We start from the raw sequence: 16,984 nt of genomic DNA on the forward strand, positions 1-16,984 counted from the left end.
AAATTTCGGCTCACTCGCTCGTACTAATTTAGAGTATTTTTTCCAAGTCCTCAGTTTGTTGGTATAAATCGTTATCTATAAGGCCTTCACTATATCTTGATTAAAATTGTAAGATGTAATAAGCAAAAAATGACAAGAGTTCCATGTTTTGTAAGCTGAAATACGAAAATTTTCGGCTCGCTCGCTGCGCCCGCTCGCCAAAATTTATCAAAGAAAAACAAGAGATAAGAACAAAACGTGATGATAACGCGGAAATAGGCCTATACAAATTTCGGCTCACTCGCGCGTACTAATTTAGAGTATTTTTTAAAGTCCTCAGCTTGTTGGTATAAATCGTTATCTATAAGGCCGTCACTATATCTTGATTAGTATTGTAAGATTTAATAAGCAAAAAATGACCAGAATTCCATTTTTGCAAGCTGAAATACAAAAATTTTCGGCTCGCTCGCTGCGCTCGCTCGCCAAAATCTATCAAAATTCATTACATTTAAATTACCCTCAAAAAGACCCATTTTAAGTGCTTAAAAAAGCATATCATGTGGACTTTGTTTAAAGTCCCTACCGGGATGGGGTTGGGGTTGAACACTTTTTCAGAAATTAGGGGCGCAATTTTCTCTCTTGCCCCGGGCGCCGTTTTCCCTAGATACGCCACTGCCAGCCACTACTGGCTGTCACAGCCACGCAGTGGTTGTTTTGAACTAAATTCAAGGCACCTCTTAATTGCCCACACAATCCTTTACAGGGGCCATACGTTGATAATATTTAGTTCATAAATATACGTCGCACTTGAAGTTCTTTGAAACCTTTTCAAACTTTGGCATACGTACATTGCTAACATGACATAATGTTCATTATAATCTACAGCTACTTCCACAAAACCTTTGACGACCTTTGCTAGTGATCAGACGACTGACGACGGTAAGTGCCTGTAGTGAGAAAGTTGAAAGTCTCTGACAGTTTGAGGAGTGTTTTGGGTCTGTGTGTATGGTAAAACCATCCACCCTCATTCACGATGATCGTAAGTGGTTCCAGCCACTACTGGCTGTCACAGCCACGCAGTGGTTGTTTAGCCGAAATTCATGGCACCTTCTCATTGCGCACACAATCCTTTACAGGGGCCATACATATGGGGCGCCAAGTGCTCGCTTGAAAATTCCGTCCAAATAGACACGAAATTACTTTAAAACTACATAAATCATACACTGAAATCCATTTCGTTACAAAATGAAATTGTACAGACAATTTCGTGACAAAACAATTTCATTTTGTAACGAAATCTGGTTTAATTACAAAATTAGGAAGACAGTTATCCATTTTGTTACAAAATGAAACAACAAATTTTATTTTGTAAACAAAATCTCATTTTGTTACAAAAAAGACTTGTGCTTTTTCATTTTGTGACAGAATGACATGGCAAATATAATTTCGTAACAGAATCTTATTTTGTTCCAAAAAAAAAAAATCATTTCGTGTACGGAATTGAACTACAAAACAATTTCGTGCACGGAATGGTTCTACAAACTGCATTTCGTGTAAAGGGTCTAACAGAACTGAACTACACTCCCTTTTGTGTACGGAATTGAACAACAAAAGTCATTTCCCTGTAAGGTACCACACGAAATGGATTTCGTTGCACACGGAATGCATTTCGTTCCATATCAAATGGATTTCGTACCATGCGAAACGGATTTCGTGTTACACAGAAAGGATTTCGTGTACGGAATGGCATTCTGTCAGTCTCTGCAGAGTAAGGGATATAAGAAGGACGCCGATTGGCCGCCTTGTTGATCCGAGCAAGCTCCGCCCTATATTTTGCATATACCGGTACTTGAATGAAGGGTCAGACAACGAAATTTCGAAAGCCGGTAAGACTTGTAAGTTTATTATAAACTCTTTTTTTGCTTTTTTTTTTTTGCTTTATAACAAATGCCTATAACTAAAGTGAGTCGATTAACGTTAGGCCTGCACGATATTAGTGGTCTGATACGCTATTGGAAGCAAATCACTGGACATTCTTGCATCTGTCACTGCCACTGGCTTCCAACTTAACGTTAGTTCAGTCCCACGTGTATCTTTCTGCGATGGTAATTTTCTCCAATACATTACCATCCAAATCCACTTAATACATGAACAAGGTTATCTGAAGATAACCTTCTAAGTTAGGGCTGCGTTTCATGAAACCGTCATAAATATAAGTTCATGACATCCCATTGAAGCATGTACAAACTCTACATTACAATACACGTTTCAAGGGGATGTCCAAGAAGCTAGACTTACGACGGTTTCATGTAATTTCGTGTCTATTTGGACGGAATTTTCAAGCGAACACTTGGCGCCCCATACATATAGTGTATAGTAAATGTAGTGTTTTTATGATGATTGTAATTAAAGGTACATGGTCCCGGTGTTTTAGTCAAATGCGTACGCGGGCGCACGGCGCAAGTTTCCTATAGAGACCTACGCTATCGACTTCTCTTTAGCGCTTACGCTTTGGCCCACTTCCCCGAGTCCGAAGAAGTCCGATTCACTGTGATAGTCAATGGTCGGATCACAGTTCGGCTCATGATTCGGCTGAGGGAGATGACAGCTTTAGCAAACTTCTTTTGTGATGTCATAATAACAAGCACATATGCACGCACCTTGGCATTACTACAGACTGCGCGATGCGCAGAGAAGACAACGAAGGCAACGTTTCTTAGCAACAGCTACGCACTTTACTCTTGATGACAGCTCAACTTCGGTAATCTTCGTATCAATGCTAACGGTGATCGGCAGTATCATCAACAGCGCCTTCTACACTGCCGTGACTATGCCCCTTTAATTGGTTGATGTATGATTGTTTGCCCTTGAACTTACGGGCGCAGATGCGTACAATCTTCGATGAACATGATTTCTCTATGTGTATTTATATGTGAGAGCATACTAACAAATTATCATCTAAATAGTGGAATTGTGGTCACAGCAGATAATCTTTCACGATCATTCTCGTTCACGCCATTCCAGTCAAGTTGAACTGGCAATGGAGCATATTGGAGCGCTGTTGCTCTGAAATGCCAGAAAGTTTCGTAGTTTGTTGCAGTTTATTCTTACCTCCCTTTCCCTTTCTTGTGTACATTTAAAATGGATATGCAAGGAATTTTACTGATCAGCCAGTAAGACTAAATCTTTGTAGCGCCTTGATTATTAAAGTAATTTTGATCATTGCTGTCCAGAAATTTGTCCAGTAAAAGGAAGAATTGCCAGCTAACAGAATGTATTTGTTAAACAAATCGAACTCAAATGATATTTATACAAAAGGACTGGTAACAGGGATTTTTTTTTTGAAATCATTTAAGCTCGTCTGGATTTTGGTATACATTACTAACATGTCATGATATAATCTGTGTTGATAATATTCTACAGTTACTTCATCTAAACTTTCGGCGACTGGTGCTTATAATCAGACGATTGTCTATGGTAAGTGTCTTTAGTATGAAAGGTGAAAGTTTCTTACAGAGGGACGGGTCCCTGAGAAGGTAGTCTGTAGTCTGGGAGACACGCCCACCCACACGGCGTGCATAAATTATGTGGCTTATCTGCATAATTTATGCACGCCATGTGCTGTGCAAAGTTTTACTATTGAATCGTTGCTACACGTGTACATGTCTCGTCCGTGCCTTGTACATTGATTGCTGACCTCTGAATATTTATTGTATCGGTGTTGCACTCCACGGGAGCTTTGCACCACCGACTCTCATTCAATTGGTCCTTCCGTGGTCCCAGCCCCTGTGGTGGTTTTGCCAATTCAAGGCACCTCCTTATTTCCTTTACAATCCTTTATAGGGGTTATACAGCCGTCGGTTGCTTGCTTATAAGCAAATATTGCTTCTTTAGGAGCGCACATTGGAAAATGATAACACAGGTAAGGCAAAATTGAAGGAAGATCAAGAAAATAAAGGAACGAAATGCACCAGATCTGGGGCCCATTTCATAAAACTTGTTATCAGTGAGAACTGCCACATTTCTATGACAAATTTTCTCTCAGCCAATCAGATGCATGGATTTCAGTAGCTTGTCACATCTATGACGACTTGTCAATGATGACAAGTTTTGTGAAACGGGCCCCTGGAATAATTGCTAAAAGGTGGAAATAATGTGCATAAGTCCTCAAATATCATAAGCGGAATCATTCAAAATGTCTCTAAAACCTTCTCTATTGATGTGCCATCATATATAATAGCCGCTATATATATATATATATATATATATATATATATATATATATGTTACATCTCAGTATTTCTATTGTTATGTAAATGAGGTGAAACTGGAATTAATGTAAATTTATAGAGGACAAAGAATAAAAAGTTAACACCCAATCACCATCACTCCATCCTTCACTTGTAAGAAATCTGCTCAAAATTGATAATTTTATCAATACTGTATATAATCTACATACATTTACAGAGTATAGGCCTACACACTTAATAATCCCCTTTTCCATCTTTATTTTTTCGCTTCTCTATCTCTCTCTACCTCTCTTTCCATCTTCTTCCTCGATTAATCTTTTTCACTTTCATTCTCTACAGAATCTTGTGACTACGTATATTATATGGCATTGTCTGCAGCGACAGGAAGTGCCCTAACTCTTGTTATGAGCGTGGTGGCAACGTGCTGTGTTAGAAGGTACTTCATTAATTGCCTTCCAATAAACACGAAAGATTCCCTCAGGTTCTCCGCATGTTTCAACAGTATAATCACATTCGACATCCAATAATCGAAAGCTGTCCTAAATGATTCATATGATACATTTCGAAAATGATTAATTGGCCTCTTTGTCTGTTTGTTTGTTTGTTTGTTGGTTGGTTGGTTTGTTCAGACCATGAGTTACTGCCATTTGTCTATGATACCAGCATAGTCGTATTTGAAATTTTCAATATATCATTTCATAGAAATTGCAAAGCTTAGGAATTATTCATCAATGGATTTTTAGACAGAATTTAAATGTTTCACACTGGAGTTTGATCTCGTACAAATTAATCCTTTCGAAAGCAACGCGGTGTCAGGTAAGTATTTCGACATCTACGTCACGAACAAAGTGTACACGAAAAATATAATATATTGAAATTAATCATGTCCAAATATTTTACTATCAGATGGAGGAGACGTCATTCAACAAACGTTACTGCCGCCTACCAAACTACTTCCGAGTCAGCGACCTCCCCTCCCCACACGACGGAAGTCAAAAGTAGTGCGGTTGACTCTCCTTCGACAGCGTTATCAGCGCGCAAGGAACGAATCGGTGAATTTAATACACCACAAACAATAACTTTGAACTTCTTTGGCGACATACTCTCACCACAACGGAAAGGAACCCATACCTTCCACAATCCCGCCGTCGAAGCTAACCCATGTGAGTCTACTGAAGTGCAGCATACATACATGAGGCAAATGTACGCGACGCCCAATCCAGCCGCGAGGGAAGTCGGCGCGTACGCCATGCCAGCAGCCTCCATTAGTGAAGCAGCGCCACACTTATATGATGCTGTGGCGGACTATGGAAACATAAGCAATACTGAGGGCAAGATTGAGGGTTAGAAATGCAAATTGTATTTGAAAGAAACAGATGGAGGATAAGTCCGTGAGGCTGGTTACGAGAGACGAGGCATTGGCCACGCGATTGATAATAACTTTTCGAGACGACATACCTGGAGACGAATTCTTTCGTTTTCTTTCTCGTATTTCCTGTTGATTTTTATATAACCGAATTTAACTATACGTCCGACATCAATGCGAAATAGTCCTACGACAGAGAAACTTTTTTTTTTCTTGAAAGTAATAGAATATGTGCCAGTAGTTACGCGTCTAATGAGGTGACGATATTATCAAACACTCAATCTTTATTTGCTGCATTTACCAACATTAAATTTAGTGATGAAGACTTTACTTTCTGATTTGTTTTTTCGTAACTATCAATCTACGTGGATACACTTAAAGCATAGCGTAGATAAGGGATGCATATCCCTTGTACACACGTCTTGAAATTGTTGAATATCAACTTTTCCTACTTTTCCATTGGAAATTGATTGAAAAGTGTGCACCAGATTGTTGAATTTAAGTACAAAAAATGCAAAATCTTTATAGTGCTGGAAGAGGTACTACCCCCTCCCCCGCTCGGTCTTTTCGCTCCCTAGCTTAAATGTTTCCCACAAAATAATATTACAGAATTATATTTTTGCTCTCACCCCCAGCAACTGGACTGCTACTTTTCCTATGTATAACCCTGTGTGTGTGTGTGTGTGTGTGTGTGTGGTAATTTGATCAAATATTGTGATCACCTCTTTGGGCCTGCAGCAAATCACCCCCCCCCCCCCCCCCCCCCCCCGTCTGCAGACCTGCCATCAACACTGGCGTCATGTAAAGATTGACTTTATTGAAGGGGGTGCTACTTTTTGCTGTTGGTATGAAGCACTGTCACAAAATAATGATGATACTGAGGAGCGCTACAACTCACCAAAATACAACAAACAAACAAACAAACAAACAAACAAACAAAACAAAAAATAGAAAAGAAACAACAACAGACAAACAAGAAAATACCCAGGGAGTCTCAACCGTAAGGTTCCTGGTTCGATTCCGCCGACAATACTGGTCGTGGCCTCAGACAATTAGACATTTGTTGCTGGGAGGGAGGCACAGGCTTCGGCCCTGTGGTGGTTTGCCCATGGGCATTCAAGTGCCTACGTGATATTTGTCAAGTACAATAGTAATCTAAACAAACAAACAAACAGAGTAACTATGTTCTTTCCTGTCTATAAATTATTGATGTATAGATTTCACCACAAGAATGATTTAATCATAGGGATTTACTTTTATCTGACATTTTAACTTTGAGAGATTGATGTGTGGCTTATTAAGGCCCGGTCACACTGCCCAAAAGTCGCGTTAACGCATGAATCACGCAAGAAATTTGGTTGTGCGTGCTTTCGCTGATTTATGCGATGAGAATCACCAATGAATTGCGCAAGAACTACGGAAAGATCACGCAAAAATCACTAACAAACCACGCACTTCCAGCGCATAGGCACGCAAAGGCCTCAAATAGGGCGAATTCGTGGTCGTGCACGACGACTGAGGTCCACGGAAAACCCCGCATAATTTGCACATTATCACCAAATGAACTGCATGAACGCGATAGCGGCAACCCCTTGCGAACGATCACTGATATTCCATGCATATTTCGCGCATATTTCGCGTAAGAACTACGCGAACTACGCAAAAAAAAATACGTTAAACAGAGCAATACTACGTAAACTTTTACGCGAAGACGAGTTTTGAGCTGCTCAAAACCTGGAATCGCGTAAATCGCCGATCCGGCGCACTTCGGCGGACAACACGAAGGTTCCACGTCAGACAAGCTCATGAAATGCGCAAATCGCCCTTGTAAGGCTCGAATTTCTAACTTGATTCATGCGATTACGTGACTTTCGGGCAGTGTGACCGGGCCTTAAGACGGCAATAAATGTTGATAATATCAATATGATAGGTGAATATATATATTCACCTAAACAAGTCATGAAATCGATAATGAATACATCAGTTCTTGGTAATCGTCGTTTAATTGATGTATCTGTGTTATATTTTCTCTGTGTTGGTGGATGGGTGCTGGTGTGCTAATGAGTACTATGTGCGTGCATTTGACTGCATTTTTTCTTTTGCAGGAAATATTACAAGCCGATCATTTTGAAGCATGCTTTACCTGGAACCGGAAACGCCTCTTCCAAGAAAAGTGTGTTGCTCTAATGGCCATGAATATGATATGATTACAATAATATGTTTCCATATTGGGTGCGCCAAGGCGCTTTTTTCCTCTTCCTTATATGTCGAGTAGTTTCATATCACTAAAGGAAACCAAAATATTGTTTTAGATATCAATATGGTAGAAAAAAAATGTGATTGGTAGACTTGATTTTCATTTTAAAGGTAAAACCAAAGAGAAATGTGGACTGAGTGAAAGCACCAACATTAGTAGAACACATCAGTGAACGTTACTTTTGAGGAAAATTGGACAATCAATGCGAAAGTCATTAATTTGTAACGTACTGGATGATGAGACTTCTAGAGATTATGATGTCATGTGTGGACAACAATATGAAGAAACTATGTAGGGAATTCCACACACACACACACAAATCATTTTCATGAAAATTACACATTCCAACAACTTGATTATTCCACCTGCTTTCTGAAAGCGGTTTGTCAAGTGCTCTTTCATTATCCTAGAAAAGTGAATTTTTGTGGAAATCCTTATATATTTTCTCATAAAAATAAGATTATCGTTGTCAACATATGACGTCACAACCTCTTGTAGTCTCCTAAATCCAGCGGTTCTAAAACCAAAACTTTAATATTTCATAACGTTTTGCATCAATTGTCCGATTTTCCTCAAACTTTCACTGATGTGTTCTACTTCTCTTTGGGTTTTGGTTTCCTTTAAATCGAAAAACAAGTCTACCAACCACTTGTTCTCTATTGTAGAAATATTTAAAATAATGTTACTATCAATGATATCTCCTAATCAATGAATATGGTATACATGAAACACATCATTTAATAATAGAATTCATTCAGTGTTTTCACGAATATGTTTCACTTAATAATGAAGTGCGTTAAACAAAGATCACATTCATTTTCATTTTGCCCTTTTTTTGGGGGGGGGGGGGTGGTAGAAGGTAAAATTCATACTTTGGAGAGCGAAATTGTGTTAGTACAATGTCATATGCATCAACCCAAAAATTCAAATGTGCTTCAACAGTATTTTTCACGTTACGTGTAGTAAATGACACTCGTTTGACACTTGAAAACGTATCTTCAATGCCATCAATGCCTCTGTTGTCCATAAATGTCGACGCTAAGCCCCTTCATATCCATTATTATTTTTTTTTTTGGAATGAATAGAAAGAGAGGTGAATTGATATGCATTCATTCATTTAAGACAAATCCATATCAGCTCCAACGCGTCAAATGATAATTATGTAACATCGTTCACGACCGCAGTGGCGGATCCAGAAGGAGGGGGCGCACCGAGCGCGCGGACCCTCTTTATTATTGTTTGTTAAAACAAAACAAATAAAAAAAGGGGCACGTGCGCCCCCTCCCCCATTAATTTTGGAAAAGTGCCTCCCTTTCTCGGAATTCCTGGATCCGCGCCTGTGGCCGTAGGGTTCTCGTCAAATCTCTGTTGTTTATAATTGTATAATGGCTTCCTCAGAATCAAAAGCAGAAATCACGTGAGAAATTCTCGCGTGACTACAAATCGAAAACGAAAGCTAAGCTGAGGCGACAAGGCAGTACTCATACCATGTCATTGATGGTAGAAGAGAGCACTGACATAATTCTTCGTGTTTTCGACATTAGGTTTTGTTTTGCCTATGTCGCGCTAGAAATGACATAATTATTGAAACAGCGACAAACAATGCGTTGGTGTCACTCTAATATCACAAAGGTACACGCTCGATAAAAAACATAAAGTGTCTATAGCGGCCTGCAAAGGGAGTCAAAAATAGCGGCCGCTATAGACAAGGGCTTTTCTCTCAAGGGGTTGTTCTCAGTGGTCGTATACGGCAGGTGGACGCTATAAACAGGTGGCAGCTTAGACAGTTGGTCGCTAAGACAGGTTTTACCGCACGTATTCGTTTGTTCGTTCGTATTTATTTTGCTTCTCAAAATCAAATCAAATCAAAATGAATTACATGTGTATATGACAATTTCAAACAAAACATAACCAAATAACAAAGAAGCAATTCAAAAGTGCAGTTTCTGTCTACATTTATAACTAAAACCTTTGTAAAAAATCTATAGTTGCATATAAGACAAAAAGGCAGTACATGTAGGATTCAATATGGATGCAGGGGACCGTCAGCATATGGATTGACCGAGCTTATAGCGTCATTGGGAATATGACTCGGCTTTGCCTCTCACGAAAAGTAGTTTTATTTGTTTTCTATTGCAATATTACTCTTTAGAGGGAAAACAAAAATGTGAGTGTGTGCTGTACGTGTGCAGTATTGGTGCGTTAAATGTTGTGTTGGGACCATAAACATTCTTCACAAGATCAATACAATGATACTAACAAAATCAGACTTACATAAGTACAATTATATCAATTATTACATTTTTTTTAAATTAAAATATGTATGTGTGTGATATGTATATTAAAGGAATTTCTTTCTCGCTTTAATTATGTTAATAAATGTAAAATCATTTATGACATGCTTGCACGCGCAGAGTAGAACGTGATTTCATCAGGAAGGAAGTTGGATACCATTTAGGATCAGTTTTATTTTCTGGGCACGTTTCCAGCCTATCAAGAAGTGGGTAACACACAAAACGCCGGCTATTTCGAGATGGACCGAAACAGAAATCCTCCCCGTGCCCTTCGTCCCACTCTACCCGAGCTATTTTAAGCTCAGGATAATGATCGAGAATAGCTGCGTAATACATCATTTCTCCGCCCATGGCCGTTTGGTGCTAATGAATGGAAGGTGTGACCCTAACACGGATTGTTGACGAGGTTAACTGTACTTCTGCTCAGCTGTCTCATTTCTTTGCTTACAATTCACATTTCTTTTACCGTTGAAATGCAGTAATGCAATTCTTCTGCCTTTTGGATGCTTGGGAAATTATATAACTATATACACTGTAACTTTTATGTTTGTATCATTATTTCTGTTCATTCATTCTGGTCATTGTTGTTGTTGTTTTTTGATCGAGTACTAGCAATATTCCCAAGAATTGGTTTTCATGTAGCCACAGTGGAATGTTCACCCATTAGTCTTGTGTTGACATAAGTGCATTTCTCATTCTTGTGAAATTATCTCTGCTTGCCTTACTTATGTTATTGAAATCGCCTCATTGAACTGTTACTAGATTGTCTTCGCCGTCAGGATTAAATCTTTCCTTAAAAAAAAAAAATGGCTAATACTCGAACGAAAAGGACCCTCATTGAGGAGGCTTTCCAGTATGAGGATTGAAGGTCGCGAGTCTACGAAGCATGACGTAAGCTATAACTGATTTTAAGAAGAAGAGCGCGTCACACAATTATTCGAACTGATTTCAACAACCAGGAAGAGTAACCCCTAGCAACGGCTTGCGCATTTTCTAGAGGTCCTGAAGCTAATAAGTGCAACACTTTCAAAATATCGGCTGAGGGCTAATGGGATCCTCGAAGTCGACCTACAACTGAACGACACTGTGTTCAACATCGATCTCCACCATCTACCGGATAACCGAAGTCGCGAGCCATAAGTATGAAGATGACATCATACCTACTTTACTAGTCGACAACTGCTAATGAACAGGAAAAAGCTCAAGGGCACTGGTATAATCATCTTGGAAGACTTGGCCAACTCCAAGCAATCTCTCCTCCATCCTTATTGTCCATGATGCCTTTCTTGGCACCACCACCACGACTACCAAAACCAAGAAAAAAAAAAAGGAAAAGCAAAGTTGTCTCCGCTAAGTTGCAATATGGTACGATCATTGCCGCATCGGTCAGAGCATAGACAGAAAGACAATACGTAGACAAAGCAACATTAAATCCGAGTTGGATTTTAACCAAAATGTATGTATTTATAGCCATTTAGATCTTCATTTAATCTTGATATTGTGCAATAAAAATGTTAACACGATTTCTCGGCACCATTAATGGAATCATTTTTTATGACCTATGACACAATGTGAGATTGGTTTGAAACAACTCTACTATGCAGCTTCTACATATTATTTATATAAGATTGATAAATTTATAGATTTCAGCATAATGTTTACCCTGTCTTAAGACCACCAATCAAAATAAGTTGACTTCATGTCAAATAATCGTTTTCAATTTTTAAATAGAAGAGGAGGTTATAAGTGTTTGTTTTTTCTGAACAGAATTGACTTAACGGTATCTCTTTTGCGTGTTTTATTTCGTATTCTTCAAAGTGGTGCGCCTTGAACATCAATGACAAGCAATCTTTGCATGCAAATGATGAATACTGCTTTTACAATTAATTTCACGAAAATGCGAAGTGTAAATATCGTATAAATATACATATTTGCAGGAAATCAGGACAAAAAGGGATAAAGTCAGAAAACGGAAACGCAAATAATACATATTCATGTTCTCAAAGCATAAGCGTATTTGTTGATATACCTGTCATTTTATGTGTATAATGTATTTTTGAACAATTGTAACATTACACGACAATCCTGTATGATATTTATATCTATGTACAACATATCCAACTTTTTTTTAGATTCTTGTTGGTGCCAGGCACCATATAAAGTAAATCATCGTATCAAAATTCATATCATATACACGGTAAACTGTGTGTCTCGTATACAAGTATCTAGCGTGCTCAAAAGAGTGACACGAATACACGATCTTCTTTTCTCTGGCAGTGGTTTCATATCGGTATTTTGCGTGTCTGAAGTAATAAGATATCTTGCCAACGTCACGGCACTTAACGATACTCAACAGCCTATCTAATCTGTGGGCAGAGAAGAGGAAGTAAGACAGCTTGCTCCATATCCATACATGTGACGCAAGTCCAAAGTCCCATCCGGTCAGTCGTGGCATAAAACTCGGCAGCGCGAAGTTTTTGTCATCATTTTGCAGTCTACATCCCATTGCTTTCGGTCAACAGAGGCTAAAATGTTATTGTGAAGCCAAACAGAAGAAGGCCACTCAGGTTCGGCGCACGACACTCCGTCTATAGGTGTGTTCAAAATGTCTGGAGAGTTTTGCAATTGAGCAGAGTATAGAGCAGAGAGGATAAGCGGGAGTTTACTTCATAATAAACGTAAGTCTAACCTAAAGTATTATGCAGTAACAGCTCTTTGGCGATGTTGACATTTATAAAGTTAACTCAAAGGCATGCCTTACAACTTATGACATGACGGTAATAGCAAGTTTGTTCAATGCCTACAAATGTTTCTCATTATTAAACAACGACCGTCGATATATGCATCTCAACATTTCCATTATATTCCAATCCACTCATTCGTTTTTCCCTTTTCTTTCTCTCTAGACCGTGCAACCTCTCGGCTCTACAACCTCTTTGTTTCGCAATCTGAAAAAGTCCCGACCTCCTCTCAGACATATCTGTTCAAGCTCGAGGTTGGTTCTAATCGTCGAGAAATGAACACTTCTATTTCATATCCAAGGACTGCAACATTCACCTCACATGACTTTTAAACAGCTTTTCCAGCGGCGTGAGCCCGACAGCCACCTCCAGCTATCCGCTTGATGGCGTCACCAGCTCGCAGGTCAGAAGCAGCACTGACAGTCCGGGAATCATTGTAAACCAGCTTAGCAAATTTCGCACTCCCTAGACCCAGGTACTTATGCAAAGTCTCTCGCGCTTCACTATCAGAATGTAATTTACAATGTCAAGTCCAGCAGAATGTGCAAATTGTGGCGAGTCCTTTCAGTGACAAGCAGGTGGCAGTGTAGTTTCCTCGTCTTTGTCTGTCTACGCAGACGGGTGTAGAAAATTCGAGAAGTAAAGGAAAACACCCATATGTGGTTGAACATTTATGTTATTCGACTAAATTGTAGTATCGCCTCGCAAAAAGTCATTTTGAAAGCTGCAATCTTGTCTGCCACATTCGGTGGCCCAAATACGTATCGTTAATGAATGACGTGTTATTTACTTTATTGTGTTAGTATTGATGGTCAATTTATATATTTCTTACATTAAGAAAGAAATTGACCTATGTAGTACTGCAGTTTGTGAATGACTTCCATCAAAATACATGCTTAGAAGAAAATTTGCCCGTATTATATGGATCTAACCTATTCATTGCAGTGCAAGGAAGGCTATCCTTTCATCATTTCAAATGAATATGCGTTGGAGGCAAAAGAGATATCGCGTTTGCTCATTGTCCGTAAATATTACTCGATTTTATACATTTATATTAAATGTGATGTAGCCACTGTGTGGCAAAACTATTTTATGAGTCATAAAGACAGCAAAGCAACTATCTTTTGTGATGGAATGTTATTTCTCTTTTGCACTTTCACGTCCTCATGAAATGTGATTGGATTTAATACATTTATATTAAATGTCTAGTAGCCACCATGTGGCAAATATCGTTGAAAAGTCATGAAGACAGCAAAGCAAATGTATTTCATGACGTAAAATACCTCTCATTTGCACTTTGAAGTCCTCAGAAAATATGTAATAGGGTATTATTATTCATGCATTAACATTAAGGTTTTGTAGCAACCGTGTGGCAATGACTACGGAAAAGCTCTCTGTTTCATACCACAATAATTATTTTATTTCTAATGGCAAGATCCATGTTTAGTACTCTATCTATTGTTTGCGCCATCATGGCAGGATTCATCAGCTATTGTATTGCATTATTCTGTATGTACACTATCATTGATATGCTTAACCCTTTGTAGAATGAGACTAAAGACGGTGGTTACATTCTTTCAGTTTCACTTCGTAACAAAGTGGTTAGCCTTATTACTCCGAAGTTCTTGAAAGGAGAGAAGAAGTGTGTCTAGATATATGATAAGACACTCAGTGATATGTGGCAAATTAATATCGTTGAAAAGTCATGAAGATAGCAAAGCAAATGTATTTCATGACGTAATATACCTCTCTTTTGCACTTTGATGTCCTCAGAAAATATGTAATAGGGTATCTTTATTCATGCATTGACGTTGACGTTTTGTAGCTCTCTGTTTTATATCAAAATGATTATGTTCTTTATGATGGCATGATCCATGTTTGGTACTCTATCTATTGTTTGCGTCATCTTAAGCGGCAGGATTCGTCAGCTATTGTATTACATACAACTTGTATTCTGTATGTACACTATCATTCACATGCTTCACCCTTTGTAGAATGAGACTAAAGACGGTGGTTACATTCTTTCAGTTTCACTTCGTAACAAAGTGGTTAGCCTTAATACTCCGAAGTTCTTGAAAGGAGAGTAGAAGTGTGTCTTGGTGTGTGTTAAGACAGTCAGTAATTTCTAATATTGATAATATTACTTAAAAGAAAAAAAACTACTACGTTGTGTAGCAAAACTTTTGTGCTTTGCGTTTACACTGTGCATTACTACACTGGATCGTGTTTACATTTACAACTGCTTAAGAATTCCTAAAGATATTCATGCATTCTTTCTTTGAACATTTTGTTGTTCTGAAGTAAAATACAATTATCCTACTTGTCCGAATAAATATTTGTTCAAACATTTGATGGTTGAATGGAAATAGTCTAATAGTCTGGATCCTTTTATTGATGTATCTGTGAGGTTATGAATTTCAGGCATTGGTATAGCTTGCATGAAGTTACGAAAATATTATACCCTTATGTCATTATACAAATTTGATAATGTAGAACCCGTATCAATTAACCACGACGTTTTGAAACGTTAGCACATTATGTAGAGTGTTGACAAATGTAGAGAACTTCACTATTGAGTGCGAGAGTCAAGGCAAGTCTGCTTTAGATGTAACAAGGAACTGGTTCGTATTACACGCGCTCCGGGTACACCTTTTCATTGCTATGGTCACCATGCTAATGGTACTACACATCCATTTATGAATTGAATGTTAATTGATTGATATTAATTTTAAGTACTTGCATTATTTGAATGGTATCTTACCCTGCTGCTTCTTATTTTGCTAGCTGGCAGACGCATTTTATCAATCAAATCTCGAAGCAAAATTTTGCATCCGTATTAATAACTTTGAGTTTTCACAAGAGCCAGGAATGGAGAGTGAAACAAACTGAGACATGGATAGTTAATTTGTATTATAATCATAAGATATCTATAATGATTGGACTGTCTGAAAGGGTGTAAATGCTACTCTCCATCATTATATCATATGTATATAAGTACACGACTTTGTAGAGTGTCTTGTGTATTATTTATGCACATCTGTTATATGACGCTGCTAGCACACACATAAACTTAGATTTGTGTATATTATTTCATTCAAATAACATTATGGGTGTTTTTATGTCCGTGTGTGTGAAGAGATGGAAAAAATCAGATTAAATTAAATCTGGTGACCCTTTGTATACTCATCTCAAGGAACGTAGTCTTCTTGGAGTCTCTGCTGGAGAAGGATTGTGAGAGTGGGGATTTACAATATTTGAAGGGCTTGCTTTCAAAAGGCACTAAATCCATTGAAATAATAAATGATGGATCTAGCAACTTTTTGGAAGAAACCTCTTTATTTATGAATGGACCGATCTTTTTTTTTTCCTTTTTGTATTCAAGAGGTCAAGATTTCATTTACTGTTCGAAAATAAAAGCTGGGTCAACAATGATACCTGAAAATTCTGTTTCTTAAGTCACAAGGAAACAATTCATAATCATAATTTATCATGAATATGATTATTCTCGCTTCAACTGCTTTTGGAATGAGACCATGATTTCCTTTCTTTCACAAAAGCGCTGCTCCAAATAACTTAGGGCTATCACATTTAGCGTCAATATTACATTTAGGGTGAACGCCGGTTAAGAGGTATTACATTAAGGGTCGATGTTACACTTAGGGTTGACTTTTTCTTTTTTGTGGTTGACATGTATTATGTTTGTTGCGACTGTAGCTTCTCCAACGTAAATAAGCTACAGGGAGGTTGATTCGAACGCACTCCTTCAATAAACAAACAGTTACAACAATAAGTGCAGTTCCAATCCGTTTAATCGTCGTTGAACGTAAACGTTGATCATCGCATGAAACATGGAATATACACGTGTTTGTTGGAAGTCATACATAGAATGAAGCGTGGAGTGTAAACGTGGAGTAAAGTGTCATATGGCGTGGAGCGTAATGGAGTGTAAACACGGAATGTATTGGAGTGGAGTGTATTGGCGTGGAGTGGTTCGCTGAAATGCAATAAAGAAGTTAAAAATAATTAATGCAAGTTCAGCGTGTAATATACACTATATACAACATCTTGTACTAACGTAAATTGATGATTACAATCAC

Source organism: Diadema antillarum, unplaced genomic scaffold, assembly GCF_040938485.1.
Source record: "Diadema antillarum isolate AM-2024a unplaced genomic scaffold, OU_Dant_1.0 scf00000001, whole genome shotgun sequence".
NCBI classification, from domain to species: domain Eukaryota; kingdom Metazoa; phylum Echinodermata; class Echinoidea; order Diadematoida; family Diadematidae; genus Diadema; species Diadema antillarum.